This window comes from Abrus precatorius, unplaced genomic scaffold, assembly GCF_003935025.1.
Source record: "Abrus precatorius isolate BTA unplaced genomic scaffold, Abrus_2018 Scaffold11, whole genome shotgun sequence".
In the NCBI taxonomy this organism is placed as follows: Eukaryota; Viridiplantae; Streptophyta; class Magnoliopsida; order Fabales; family Fabaceae; genus Abrus; species Abrus precatorius.
Genome location: NW_020874303.1, coordinates 7,506,414 through 7,522,361, shown reverse-complemented (window position 1 = coordinate 7,522,361; position 15,948 = coordinate 7,506,414).

Below are 15,948 nucleotides of genomic sequence, written 5' to 3'. Positions count from 1 at the left end.
CCTGCCTTTGTAAATTTTGTATCCTTCTTTGACAGGTGTGGGAAGGATTTCTTCAATTGGCCCAAAATAATCCCACCATTGGAGGAACCAATTTGGAAAGTCATAATTCTGATTCTTTTTAAAATATATTAACCAAGAATGTCGGTTAAGTTTATTTTGGAATCAGAAAGTTCTTGTCCATGCGTCAATGTAATCCCAATAATTATATCCTACTGGATCAAATGGTTGGGAAAACTTTTTATAAGAATTTAAATTTTTTCCAAAAGCCTTTGGAGTTAAGACTTTCAGGATTTGGATTGTCGAATGGGTTGTAACTGACGGATCTTTGTAGTCTTTGTAGTGTTTAATGGAAACAGAATCTGAATCCACTAAGATAAACTCATAAAACTGCCTGGTTTTATTAGCCTGATATGGTCTGAAATGAAATCCAGGTGGGAAAACTTTAGTAATTGCCTTGTATGGGTTTTTGTCCCAAAATTCAGGTTCCATTTGTATGACTGAGGAGAATTTTCCTTTGGCTACATAATGGCTTGGATTTGAAGTTTTTTGTTTTCCCTTTTGAAGGTCAAGGGTCCCTTCTGTCTTATTGGTTATTATTTTTTGGGTTTGGTTGAAGGATTGGAGTATAGTGTTTAGGCTAGCTAAATCTAATTCCATATCTTCTTCAGAGGCAATGTCTGCCCAAGATTTATTTGGTAGGCTACTCAAGCTTCCTTGTTGGACAGCTAAAAGCGTACTAATTGGGAGAGCATAGTCTGCTTTGGTTTGTTTGGTGGTTTTGACAACAGAATCAGTCTTTTTGGAGGATTCTTTTGGAGTTCCAGATTGCTGAGTTGATGACTCAACAATTTGGATTGCCTTTTGAGTCGATGACTCAATAGGGGTGGATGACCCAGAAGAAGAGGTTTTTGAATCTGCTGAAGCAGATTGTGGTCTTGGTTTGTTTAGAGTCAGAGCTAATCTGACTTTGCCGCCTCTGGTAGTTCCTCCCCTAGAAGGGGTAACTGCCTTTCTAGGCATCTTACTTATCCTGTAAATATTCACGGGTAAGATAATCAGGAAGGGAGTTTGAAGTGTCTTTGAGATATTCTATGTCAAAATCAAAAACACTAAAAATTGCTTGCCATCTCGCAAAAATTTGTTTTGAGGCAAGATTTTTAACATCCTTTTGTAAAATTTCTTTGGCAGACTTGCAGTCTACCCTAATTAAAAAATTTTGGTTTAATAAATCAGATTGGAATTTTGAAACGCATAAAACAATTGCCAAAACTTCCTTTTTAACAGTAGAATAATTCTGTTGTGCGGAATTCCAATGTTTTGAAGTGTATGCAATGATATGCTCATGAGACTCGATTTTTTGTTTAAGAATACCTCCATAACCTATGTCTGAGGTATCAGTTTCAACGATTTTGAAGGCTTGGGGGATGGGAAGATATAGGCAATTTATCTTCCTGACTTTGTTTTTGATTTCTTTAACAACATTAGTGTGGACATCAGTCCAAGGGGGAGGATTCTTCCTAAGCCTATCATGTAAAGGCTTGATGATGTTATTTAGGTGGGGGATGAAATCTCCTACATAATTGAGACATCCCAAAAATCTCTGTAATTGGGTTTTATTAAGAATCTTGTCAGGAAATTTATCAGCAAATTCAATGGACCTACTGATAGGGATAATGGTACCTTGGTGGATATTATGTCCAAGGAATCTGATATTGGTTTGAAAGAGACTAATTTTTGATTTTGAAACGGCAAGACCGTTTTGTTTAATAACATTGATAAAAACATTTATATGTTTAAAATGTTGATCAATGGATTGGGAAAAAATTAAAACATCGTCAATGTAGACAATGACAAATTTTGAATAAGGATTGAAAATGTCATTCATGATTTTTTGAAATTCAGAAGGAGCAGTTCTTCGTTCTTCTGAATAGGGCTGTAGCAGTAAGTCCCGTATGGTTGAAAGGGCAGTAAGGCTAATTTGACGATGCTGTATTCAAAAGAAACAAAGAACATAAGAAGCTGGTGGCTATAGTAAAAGAATTTTCAGAATTTTGTAAGTATAAATTTAAAAAAAAAAAAAAAAAAAAAGTCCACAAATAACCAGATCCAGTTGAATAAGTTATAAATAATTAACAGATGTATTGTTACGGAACCAAATGAGGGTGATGAGCCAGATGTTTTTATATAATGTCTAGACTCTTACGCTCTTTCTCTCGCATTTCCTTTCGTTCTGGCTCTAGTTCCTCCTCCTCCTCTCCAACTAAAACCAATCTCTTTAATGACCAGGAGAATCATTCTCCTGAAATCACACCCAAACACAACCTCTTCGACGAAGAAGTTCGTTTTGAAGAGATCAATCAAAGTATGGACGACTGGACCATCCCAGTCATTCCTCAGGATACATTATATGTTCCTGAAGACCAACCCAAGAAAAACAGTTCTGATTATATTATCAAGACTGTTGAAAATAATATCCCTTTAGGGAAAGGTATAGGGGAAGAATTTCATCTCCTGTCCAAATCCTCCCTCAATGACCATAAAAGAAAGTACAAGTACCTTCACATAGGATGTGTTCAGCTTGCAATTAAACCATTGATAGACATAGGCATAGATGCTGCTGTCTTAATTTGTCTAAGAGATATTCGTCATAATAAATTTGATGATTCTCTCATAGGAACAGTTGAAACCAGTCTCGGTCAAGGTCCGATTTATTTTAACTGTTTTCCCAACAAAACTGTGAGTCTTATGGATGAACACATCCTAGACTCCTTGTTTCTCAATATTTGCTTTCATGGGTTAGACATGAAAGAGGGATCTATTCCCGCCGCATTAATCTATAGGATTCAGTATAAGGTCATGAATTCCTGTGCTTCTAGAGTCCTTCTCAAGCCTCAAAAGGGAGAAACTACTTTGTTTATCACTGATATGACAAAGGCTAATGTTTCTCTACCTAGAGTTATCAAATGGGATGAGGTTACTCTCCCAGAAAAATGGGTGATGGATAAAGCCTCACCCAGTGTTCCTCGTCCTGCTCCTCAAGTACAGGACATCTCACAGGACAATTCTGGAAAGGTTGAAATAACCTTTGATAGGAGAAACTCTTTCTCCTCAAGGATCGATGCTTATAGTAATCGATCTGACTTTGTCTCTGCTAGAAGATCTTTTTCTTCTAGATCTCATGTTAGACCTGATATTCCTAGGTCTGTTAATCATGACCCATCTCTAAATCTTCAAGGTTTAGACACTTCTTCTAGGATTCCTAGAAATGTTTATCAGACTTCTGAAAAAGAAGACGAAAATCAGAGTATCCAATCTCCAACTTACTCTTCCCTTAATGAGTCTTATGATGTTATCTCATAAATTCATTATAGATAAGGAAACCCTTAGGAAAGATTTCTACTCTGAAGAATGGAAACCTCAAAGAGAGTGGTTCTTTCAAAATTATAGGGGAAAAGACAGGTCTGTTATCCAGGAGAAATTCTATCAATTTCTCGAAAAAGTCAAACAAAATATTCCATTCTTTGATTGGTATCATGCTTATACCATTCGAAATAATATTAATTATCCCTGGCAAGAAGATGTTATTAGTACCTCTTCTGCTAATGTTATAACCTGGCAAATCAAAGACGGACAAATAGTCCAAAGTGATTTACCGCCCACATCTCAATACCAATTGCCTAATTTGAAAGACAAAGGCGGTAACCCTGTTACTGCTACTCCTTTTAAGTCTAAAAATCCTGATGAGTCTATCACTCCTCATGACATCCAAGGCCTCATGGAACAGGCCAATTATACCAATAAATACCTTCAGGTTTTAGGTGAGAAAATCTCTGTTAATCCTGTCAAACCGAAAATTGAAGAAGCTACTTCTTCATCCTCCCAACCACAATTAGAAAAACCTCTATTTAAACCTTTTAAGATCAGCGCCAAAGCTAAGCAGAAAATCTTAGAACTCAGGCAAAAAGAGAAAACCAAAATGAATGAGGAAAACCAAAACGAGTTGCTTAGTAAAATTACTAGCCTCCTCACTACCATTCCTGACACTCCTCAGCCCTCTGAAGAATCTAGTGTTAAACCCAGGACTAGGTCTCTTGCCAAAACTATCAATGCCATCTCTAAGACTGATTCAGAACATTGTTCTGAAACAGACTCTGTCTTAGCCATTAATCCAATCAATAATTGGAAAAATTCTTCCAAACTTTATTATAATAGAGCTACTGCTCCTGATCTTATTTTAGAAGAAAAACAAGATTTTATTCAAAGTTTTAATTCTAATGATATTTATATTTGGAATATCGATGGATTATCTGAATATAATATCATTGCCAAACTTCAAAATATGTCGGTTGTCGCTATGGGCTATTTTACTAACCAAAATATGCCTGAAGACACCATTGTCTATATTCTCGTTGCCGGTTTTACTGGCCAACTCAAAGGTTGGTGGGATAATTATCTCACTGAAGCTGACAGAGATAACATTCTCTCTGCAGTTAAAATTAATGATAAAGGGAAAACCATTGTCAGTGACAATGAGCATCTCCCTGATGCTGTGTATACGTTATTATACACAATATCCCAACATTTCCTAGGTGATCCTTCTCTTTGGAGAGAGAGATCTGGTGAGTTACTTTCAAAACTCAAATGTGATTCCTTAGAACATTTCAAGTGGTATAAAGATACCTTTATGTCTAGGGTCCTTACTAGGGAAGATTGCAACCAAGCCTATTGGAAAGAAAAATATCTTGATGGTCTTCCTAAAGCATTCGGAGATCTTATTAGAAGTAAACTCCGAAGTCGTTCTCCCACTGGAGAAATCAATTATGATAATTATGATTATGGTCAGCTTACTGCTATCATTATCCATAGCAGTATTAAAGCCTGCCAGAAAGATAAACTCCAAAAACAACTTGCTAAAGAAAAAGCTTTGAGCAAGAAAGAATTAGGTTCATTCTGCGAACAGTTTGGTCTTCCATCCTGCTCTCCCAAAAGGAAGAAACATGCCCCTAAGAAAGAGGCTGTAGAACCTTACAAAAAGCCCTATAAGCGCAGGTACAATAGAAAACCCAGTCCTAAGAAACAAGGGGATAATGTCATCCCCACCAATATTCCCAAAAAACCCAGAACAGGCGTAACATGTTACAATTGTGGTAAACCTGGCCATATTAGTAAGTATTGCAGGCTAAAGAAAAAGATTAGTAGCCTCAATCTAGAGCCTTCTTTAGAGGACCAAATCAACAATCTCCTGGCTAATACCTCTGATGAAGATTCTAATAAAGAATCTGAAGAAGAGGTCAACCAAATTCAAAATGATGACCAAGCTTCTTCTTCTGACAGTGATGAAACTCCAGAAATCAATGTTTTGACAAAAGAACAAGATCTTCTTTTTGAAGCTATAAGCTCTATTTCGGATATTCAAGAAAGAAAAGAATTTTTAAACAAATTCAAAGAGGTTTTAGAAGATAAACCTAAACCTAAAGAATATTTTACTTCAAACAAATTTGATATTACAGATATTTTCAAAAGATTAGAAAAGAATTCTAATATTAAACCAACCACTATTCATGATCTCCAGATTGAGATAAATAATCTCAAAAAAGAGATCAGAGAAATCAAAGATCAACAACAAATTCATCAAGTTATTCTTTCTCAGTTAGATGGTGATTCTGACATTGAGAAAGTAGAACTTCCTGAGGATAATGATTCTGTAAAGGTTGATTCTGATAATCCAGAAGAAACTTTTATGTGTTTGATCAACAAGGTCAAAATACAAAAATTTTACATTAATATCAGAATCGTTATCGATGATTTTGTTCTTGACACTTTGGCCCTTTTTGATACAGGTGCTGATTCAAATTGTATTTTAGAAGGATTAATTCCTACAAAATATTTTGAAAAAACCTCTGAAAAACTCAGCACTGCTAGTGGTTCAAAACTGAAAATTAATTATAAGCTTTCTAAAGCTGTAATTGAAAATCAAGAACTTAAGATTGAAACAAACTTTCTTCTTGTTAAAAATTTAAAAAATGAAGTTATTTTGGGAACACCTTTCATAAAGGCTCTTTTCCCTTTGCAAATATCGAAAGATGGTATATCCACTCGACATTTAGGGAAACAAATAACCTTCAAATTTTCTAATAAGCCCTTTACAAAAAATATTAATTTTATTCAAAACAAAGTTAATCAGATTAACTTTTTAAAAGAAGAAGTTTCTTTTGCTAATATTGAAAAACAATTAGGTAATTCTTCACTTCAGAAGAAAATCCAGTTTCTTTTAAACAAAATCCAAACTTCTATATGTTCTGACCTACCCAGCGCTTTCTGGAATAGGAAAAAACATATTGTCAGTCTCCCTTATGAATCAGGATTCAAAGATACCCAGATTCCCACTAAAGCCAAACCAATTCAGATGATTGAAGAACTCCTTCATTATTGTCAGAAAGAGATTACAGATCTCTTAGACAAAAATCTTATTAGGAAAAGCAAGAGTCCTTGGTCTTGCTCTGCTTTTTATGTTAATAAACCTGCTGAGATTGAGAGAGGTACTCCCAGACTTGTCATCAATTACAAACCCCTCAATCAAGCCCTTCAATGGATTAGGCATCCTATCCCCAATAAAAAAGATCTTCTTAACAGACTTAATTCTGCTAAGATCTTTTCAAAATTCGATATGAAATCTGGATTTTGGCAAATCCAAATTTGCGAAAATGATAGGTACAAAACTGCCTTTACTGTTCCCTTTGGGCATTACGAATGGAATGTTATGCCCTTTGGTCTAAAAAATGCTCCTTCTGAATTTCAAAAAATCATGAATGACATTTTCAATCCTTATTCAAAATTTGTCATTGTCTACATTGACGATGTTTTAATTTTTTCCCAATCCATTGATCAACATTTTAAATATATAAATGTTTTTATCAATGTTATTAAACAAAACGGTCTTGCCGTTTCAAAATCAAAAATTAGTCTCTTTCAAACCAATATCAGATTCCTTGGACATAATATCCACCGAGGTACCATTATCCCTATCAGTAGGTCCATTGAATTTGCTGATAAATTTCCTGACAGGATTCTTGATAAAACCCAATTACAGAGATTTTTGGGATGTCTCAATTATGTAGGGGATTTCATCCCCCACCTAAATAACATCATCAAGCCTTTACATGATAGGCTTAGGAAGAATCCTCACCCTTGGACTGATGTCCACACTAATGTTGTTAAAGAAATCAAAAACAAAGTCAGGAAGATAAATTGCCTATATCTTCCCATCCCCCAAGCCTTCAAAATCGTTGAAACTGATGCCTCAGACATAGGTTATGGAGGTATTCTTAAACAAAAAATCGAGTCTCATGAGCATATCATTGCATACACTTCAAAACATTGGAATTCTGCACAACAGAATTATTCTACTGTTAAAAAGGAAGTTTTGGCAATTGTTTTATGCGTTTCAAAATTCCAATCTGATTTATTAAACCAAAATTTTTTAATTAGGGTAGACTGCAAGTCTGCCAAAGAAATTTTACAAAAGGATGTTAAAAATCTTGCCTCAAAACAAATTTTTGCGAGATGGCAAGCAATTTTAAGTGTTTTTGATTTTGACATAGAATATCTCAAAGGCACTTCAAACTCCCTTCCTGATTATCTTACCCGTGAATATTTACAGGATAAGTAAGATGCCTAGAAAGGCAGTTACCCCTTCTAGGGGAGGAACTACCAGAGGCGGCAAAGTCAGATTAGCTCTGACTCTAAACAAACCAAGACCACAATCTGCTTCAGCAGATTCAAAAACCTCTTCTTCTGGGTCATCCACCCCTATTAAGTCATCGACTCAAAAGGCAATCCAAATTGTTGAGTCATCAACTCAGCAATCTGGAACTCCAAAAGAATCCTCCAAAAAGACTGATTCTGTTGTCAAAACCACCAAACAAACCAAAGCAGACTATGCTCTCCCAATTAGTACGCTTTTAGCTGTCCAACAAGGAAGCTTGAGTAGCCTACCAAATAAATCTTGGGCAGACATTGCCTCTAAAGAAGATATGGAATTAGATTTAGCTAGCCTAAACACTATACTCCAATCCTTCAACCAAACCCAAAAAACAATAACCAATAAGACAGAAGGGACCCTTGACCTTCAAAAGGGAAAACAAAAAACTTCAAATCCAAGCCATTATGTAGCCAAAGGAAAATTCTCCTCAGTCATACAAATGGAACCTGAATTTTGGGACAAAAACCCATACAAGGCAATTACTAAAGTTTTCCCACCTGGATTTCATTTCAGACCATATCAGGCTAATAAAACCAGGCAGTTTTATGAGTTTATCTTAGTGGATTCAGATTCTGTTTCCATTAAACACTACAAAGACCACAAAGATCCGTCAGTTACAACCCATTCGACAATCCAAATCCTGAAAGTCTTAACTCCAAAGGCTTTTGGAAAAAATTTAAATTCTTATAAAAAGTTTTCCCAACCATTTGATCCAGTAGGATATAATTATTGGGATTACATTGACGCATGGACAAGAACTTTCTGATTCCAAAATAAACTTAACCGACATTCTTGGTTAATATATTTTAAAAAGAATCAGAATTATGACTTTCCAAATTGGTTCCTCCAATGGTGGGATTATTTTGGGCCAATTGAAGAAATCCTTCCCACACCTGTCAAAGAAGGATACAAAATTTATAAAGGCAGGTATCTGCGAGAATCAAGAATTCCAGCAGATCTTAAATACTTCTCTGACTTTGCCCTAGCATGGGTATTCTCATGGCAATACAGATATGGCAAGACAGAAAATGAAGACACTCTCCCCCTGTTGCACAGGTATTCCTTTGTAAAATGGTGGAACCAATTCAATGCGGAACATGCCGGACCAGATGGAGTTGCTGAATATTTTGGGAAAAATCCCAAACTATTAAATCTAGCAGACCCAGCAACATTTCAATTCCTTAATCAGAAATCCAAAATTGCAGCATTCTTATCAGGGTGCGATACCAAAGAAAAAATGAAGAAAAATCTTCAAGATGTTCTCCTGCTATTGCAAAGCCAAGAAGAAGGAGAATCTTCTAACCAAGATGCCAATATTGAAGAAAATCAAAATGAAGATGATTGTTTCGGCATTGACATCCATGATCTTTAGAAACCGGTACTATAGTGAATAGTTCCAGTCATGAACCGGAACTGTAGTAATAGTACTTTAAATTTTCTTTATAAGGAGGCCTCGACCATATTGTGAGGTACCCCTTTCATTCAAGCAACATAAGAGAGATTTAAGAGAGAGAAGCTCTGAGAGAAAAACTTCTTGTAAGCCTTCTTCTTCTTTGGGATCTTTCAATAAAATTTGCTGTTTCAAAATTATTTTCCTCTCTTCTCCCTCTTAGCCGGTCCTGTTCGGACTACCGTCGCTCCGGCTTTCTTCTCTTCTCCCTTCACTAGATCTGTGTTGGTTATACCACCGTTCTAGTTTCTTTATGAGTTAACTGTTTTACATACTGCACTTTTAATTTCTGCATATCATTTAGTAGTCCTGCTACTGCCTACTTTCCTTTCAGTCTTTTAATCTACATATTTTTTCCTTGATACACTTCGGGTTATCTATATATATATATATATATGTTTGAACTTTATTCTACAATTATGCATTGAATTTTTGTATTATTATATTACTTATGTGAAGTTATATAAGATTAATATAAAAATATATTTAATAATAAAGTAAACCAAAAAATTTATTTTGGTTTATATTTTTAATAGAAAAATTTATTTACTATTTTATATCATTTAATTAGGCTAACATAATTTAATTATTACATAGTTAATATAAGATTGACTTTTTTTAAAATATTATTTATATATGACACACATAAAATATTTTTTACACAAATATTTTTGTTAATAAAATTATATTGATGTTTAAATCATAAAGTGAATGATAAATAATAAATATTTTATAAATATTTTATAAATTTTACAATCACCTACTATTATCGTAAATTTATTATTTATTAATAATATTTAAATTTTATTTTTACATTTTAATTTAAAATAATATTTTTCTATGGAACATATGTATTACAAGCACAACTATAATCTATTGAATCTAAATAATATTATTCTTACTATTTATTCACATTCAAAGAAGTTTTTAAAAAGATATAAATATAAAAAATTATTATTAATTTTTATTTGTTAATTTTTTTAAGATAAAAAAGTATAATTTTTTTAATAATATACACGTATATTTTTTTATTATAAAATTTTATTGTAACTATTTATCTTTTATTCAAATTCTTTTTTTAAAAAAATTTATATACATTATAAATATTTAATTCACTAAAATAATTTTTCAAAAATTTATATTTTTGATAAAATATTTTCGTATAGTATATGAGTTAAAAAATACTAGTATTAATATATATATTTATATATATATATATATTAATTATATTATATTATTTTAATTAAATCTATTATTTTTCTTACAATTTCAAATTCAAAAGTTAAAAAAAATATTTTATGTATCAACTTTCTGTTGTTAGTATTGAACTTCTCTACTCTAACTCTATTTTCATTTTCAATGTCTGTCTCGCTAAAACTTAATAAAACTATGAAATGTTATTCATTAGAGTTAGTTGTTAATGTCGTCACAAGAGGTTACTAAGTGATTCCACACGAAGGGACAACCATTGTACAAATCTATTTCGTTGTCGTTCTGGCATTACCAATAATCAAATCTCACACAAGATAGGATTATCACTGACAAATAACTTGTGTGTTTAGTTTTGCTTATTGTTTCTAAGAATTTTAGTTTAGAAAATTATTATATTAAGATACATTTAACGTTTATGATCTTTGAATATTTGTTTTTTATCTATATTTGTACCTTGTTCGGCAACTACATATTGAATTTTTGTATTATTATGCTACTTATGTGAAGTTATATAAACATATTTTTCTTTATAAATATTTTTTTCTTAAACAAGCGCGGGTAATGGGTACAAGACGGGTATGCGGGTACCCAGAAGGTACGGGTACGGGTATTTTTTTAAAACGCAGGTATGGGAATGGGTACTGTAGTACCCTACCCATTGCCATGTACGAGTTTACTTACTAGTTGCTTTGGCTTTATTTTTTTGCAGATTAAGGAAAGAAAAACTATTAAATATATAGAATGAGAATTTATTTTCTAACAAAATTAACCCCTCTTGTGAATAATTTTGAAGTTCCTTATATTTTATACTTACAAATACTCTTACTTATTAAATAACTTATATTTTAAAATAATAAATATATTTTTTTAGTTAATTTTTACTTTATAAAATAATAAAAATTGTAACAAGATATAAAAAAAAAAGTTTATATAAATTAGAGTACTTATTTAAAAGTGAGATACTTATTTAACACTTTCACATAAATACACTCACCAGCTTTATTTCAATGAGATATTCTTTCTCTGACTCTTGTATTCCTCTATGATTATGAACTTCAAAAGCTCTTTCCAGTGAGTATTATTTCTTTCGTTTAAAAAAATAGTTAAAAGTATACTTTTTAATACATTTTTTTAAATATATTGACTTATTAATTGAAATTTATTGAAAATAATTAAATAATATATTGTTACTTGAAATATTTGTAAATTTTCTAGTTCGTCTTTCGTTTTAAAAATTTAATCTAGTCTCAAAAAATAATTATTTGTGATTTTTATCTAGTAATATGTTCATAATTTGTTAATTCACTCCTCTCTCTTTTTTTCTTACACAATGTTTAAGTTAGTTCATATAATTTGATTAAAACTTGATATGAATGAAATATATCATTAACAACATCAAATATTTTATATTTTTAAATGAAACTTTAGGTTAACTTGTAAAGTTAGGGATTTTAAAATTGAGATGTGAGAATATATTTTATTATCATCCTGACATGTCAAATGCTATCCAATATATAAAAAACAAAACTAACAAACCAAGGTGTTGAAGAAAAAAAGATACAAATTTTTTTATCAACTTTAATTAGAAACACCTACAACCAATCTAGGTGAGTCCTTCTTGTGTGATAAAAGTTGTGTCTTTCTTCTCCAACATAATCATATCATGATTTTTTTTCATATTGAGTAGCATGATATGTGGAGAGAATTATACAATTTTTTTATCAACATGAATTAGTGGACCTACAACAAGCAAGATGAGTTTTTATTTGATCAAAATTGTGTCTTTCTCTCTTTAACATAATCATATCATATTAATTAATAATATAAGATTATATAAATTGTAAATAATGAATTTTTTTTTATCTATATGCTTTATGTTATCCAAGTATCCCTTAATGAAGTTAGTAGTGAATATATTTAATAAGCATTTTATATTTCATATTTAAAATATATATTGTATGGATAAATGGAAAGTGATTGCAGAATAATATTATCAACACTTATCTAAGTGAGTTTTGTCAGAAAATATCCGCTAAATTATAGTTTGTTAGGAACCTCTAAATTATAGTTTGAATAAAAAAAAATTACGAAACAGAAAAATTTTACCTAAATCATAATATACAAGTGTTTGAATAGTGTTGTAAGAGAGAGAAGTCAGTTCAGTTAAATGATTTTACAGACCCCAATTCTTCATGTTTATGATATTCCTTGTTGAATATTCGAACCTACCTGCATTGAAATTTCACATATATGCGTCAGCAAGTGGAATGTCGTAAGCTTCATGGTGTGCTTGCATATCAAAGACAATGGTGGCAAGCCCTCAACTTAATTATGATTTAGGTGACCAGCTCTAATTGGCGCCAGTTGAATATTATAATATATATTTCTGACACTCATTATTGTAAAACATATTTCAAGTAATATATGCAAAAACTAAGCCCCATGCAATCTTATATTTCAGTCCAATAAGTCTACCCACATGAAAATGACAAGAAGAAAGCAACATTAAATGAATTAATATATAGTAAATGCCATTTAGTCTCTGTTAGGGAAGCTAACATTACAAGGCTTTTGTAGCATGGGTACCTAATTTTGACATCTTTCTTTTTGGGTTAGTAAGGTTTTACTTACCATTAATGACTTTAAATGACTACCGAACTGAACAATCCATGGAGAGAACGAGAAAACTCAAGAAAATTGAAAACTATGTGAGAAAGATATTTAAATAATATGTATAAAATAAAATAAAATATTGCATATGAATGACGTATGGCCTTTGTTAGGAGGGAATTATTCTAAGTGGGATCCACTCAACCTGGTTGATGTTTTGTCAGTTTGGTAGTTGTGAACACAAACCCTCAAAGGTCTATTTCCTACACGGGTGCTTGGATTTTTCAGGTAAGAGAAAGTGTTTAAGTTTGACAAAAGATGTTTATTGAGCAAAACAAACGATGTATTCTCATTTATGATCAAATTAAGGACCCTATTACACTATATCAGGTATTGAGGTTTACATATTTTTCTTTTTCAATTTTCGAAATGAAAAAACAAAAGAGAAACAAGATAAGAACGATTCAAATTGATGTTATCTAACAAGAACATCCTATTTCACGAGTCCAGTGAAAAACCGTATAGACATATTCTTTCACACTTCTATTAATCAAATTTTTAAATCATTGTTTTGTGAGAATTATGCGAGAACAGAACAGATAGTAAACTCTTCATTATTCAACTTATATTTTTAAAAAATGGATGACTTATGCCATGCTTGTTAAGTTTTCAAATGAAAAGACAATCAATAGCCTGAAGAAGAATGACATAATCGACAATAATCGAGTACCTAAATGACTCCAAGGTATTTATCAAAATTAAAGCACCAGTGATGTATGGTTTACGTTAGCCTTTAAAATAGACTGTGTCTGGGACAAGTTGTGACTTGTGAGTTGTGATAAGTTAACAGCGTGCTGCATGCAACACCTAACTTGCGGCATAAGATGGCAAGAGTAAGGCAATGCAAACCATTGGAACTTTAATATAGTTTTAGATCATCAATCAACCAAAGAAAAATAAGACATAAGAAAAATAAGATATATGCATGAACATGGCCAAATTCTTTGTTTCTCTTTTCCTTATCTTCAATAAATACCAAGTGCGAAAAATGGAAGTTTGAGTACAAGAGAGACAAATAAGGAATAGAGATTAGGACAGGGAAATCGATGATAGACTACGAGAATGTAAAACAACCTTAATTACTTATTTTCATCACACATTTAGTTTAGAAACTTATTTAAGATGATTTATTAAGATTTTAGAATGTGAGCCTAATCCAAAATAAACTTGAGCAACCTATTAATAGACTTATGAGACAAAGCCACAAATCTTTTTTTTTTTGTCCACTTTTGTTTCTAAACTTGGGCTTTAAAATTTTTTTCATATAGACTTGATACTATGTTAAGATTTTAAAATGTGATTACAATCTAAGAGGGAGGGGAAATGAGTAAGCTACAATCTTGAGTAACCTAGCCACTTATCTAAAAGCTTTTAATCTGTTGGTAGTGCAAAATCAATATGAAACTTAATATCTCAGTATGATGGTTAATGAAGTAAGACTTCTTGAAATATGTTACATTTAAACGCACAAAATTCAGGTTTAGTCAATTTGTCTGCTTAATTGTGTGTGAATATGATAGCATCAAGTTGACATGCATCAAGCTAAGTAAAGGACCAATATAAAATATACTATTTTTGAGTTCTTTAATTTTTAGAAAAATTGTACTTGTTGAATAGGGGAACCCCGTGGGATAGTGCTTGATGACTTCATTTGTTAAAATAAGCCAATCTCTGCTTAAAGTCAACACTTGACTAGCCTGCTAATTTTACCCCATTGCAACAAATGTTGAAAGATGCATGGAAGATTATATACGTATATTTATGTGATAAATGTTAATTAATGTCTTTACGATTTTAGTTAAATAATTAAAAAATATTTTTATTAAAAAGTATTATTATTATATCTTCATTGCGATCTTTAATTTACCATAACAAGAATTAGCATATTTAGTTATAATTTTGTTCAATGTCATATAAATTGTTAATACTAATATTTATACTAACTTGATATTTATAAGTTCTTAACATGAGATTTATTTAATTTTTCAACAACGTACTTAATGATGAAAAAATAAAGAACTATCTTGGGTACTTTTAATTGTCACTAAAAATAATACAATTATTTGTTAACAACATCAATTTTGTTGGCATAATCACTAGTTGACAAAATTATATTTATAGTATAAATGCCTTTTCACTGTAAGTTTTAATATACCCTTAATGTTACATTTAATAAAAAAAAAACATGTTATTTATTAATTCCATAACTAATGCCTGGACATTAATTATATCACTGGTTTTCTTTTTTTTATTTGTCCACATTACACGGTTAAATAGGTATGTGTACATCAACACTCCACAAAGAGATTTATCGAAGCCTTTTTGTCCCCAATTCAAGTTTGCTAAGCGTCTGTAAAGAGTTAGTTTATTGTAAATTCTCTATACGGAAGTTAAAAGGAATTAGGAAAATTTGAGAAATCACTAATTACCGCAAAAGCGAAAGACAAGTTGACAGTAATTTTAAATAAAATGAAATTTGTTTAAAGTATGGAGTGAGAATCTTTAATACGCTGCAAATCCAATGCGGTTATCACATGCATGGTTGAAATCCGAATTTGAAAGATTAAATTTACGATGGCCTTGGCACAGGGAATTGCAAGCTGGTGAAATCATAGTAAAGTGGGGATTGAAATGTGAAATGCCTAAAATTGTGAGATTTCACCCTCATTACAGGAATCCCAGATTTTGGATCTAGATAGTTGGATATGACCACATCCATTTTGTCTCTAACCCTAAATCTCAGCCTCTTTTCCGTTTGAATCTTAACTGTGTTTAGACGTCCTTTTCTATTTTGTTCAAACCCAACATAACTCCCACAACCCTGCCCTCCCTTATCCTGGTTTGTTCTACTCTT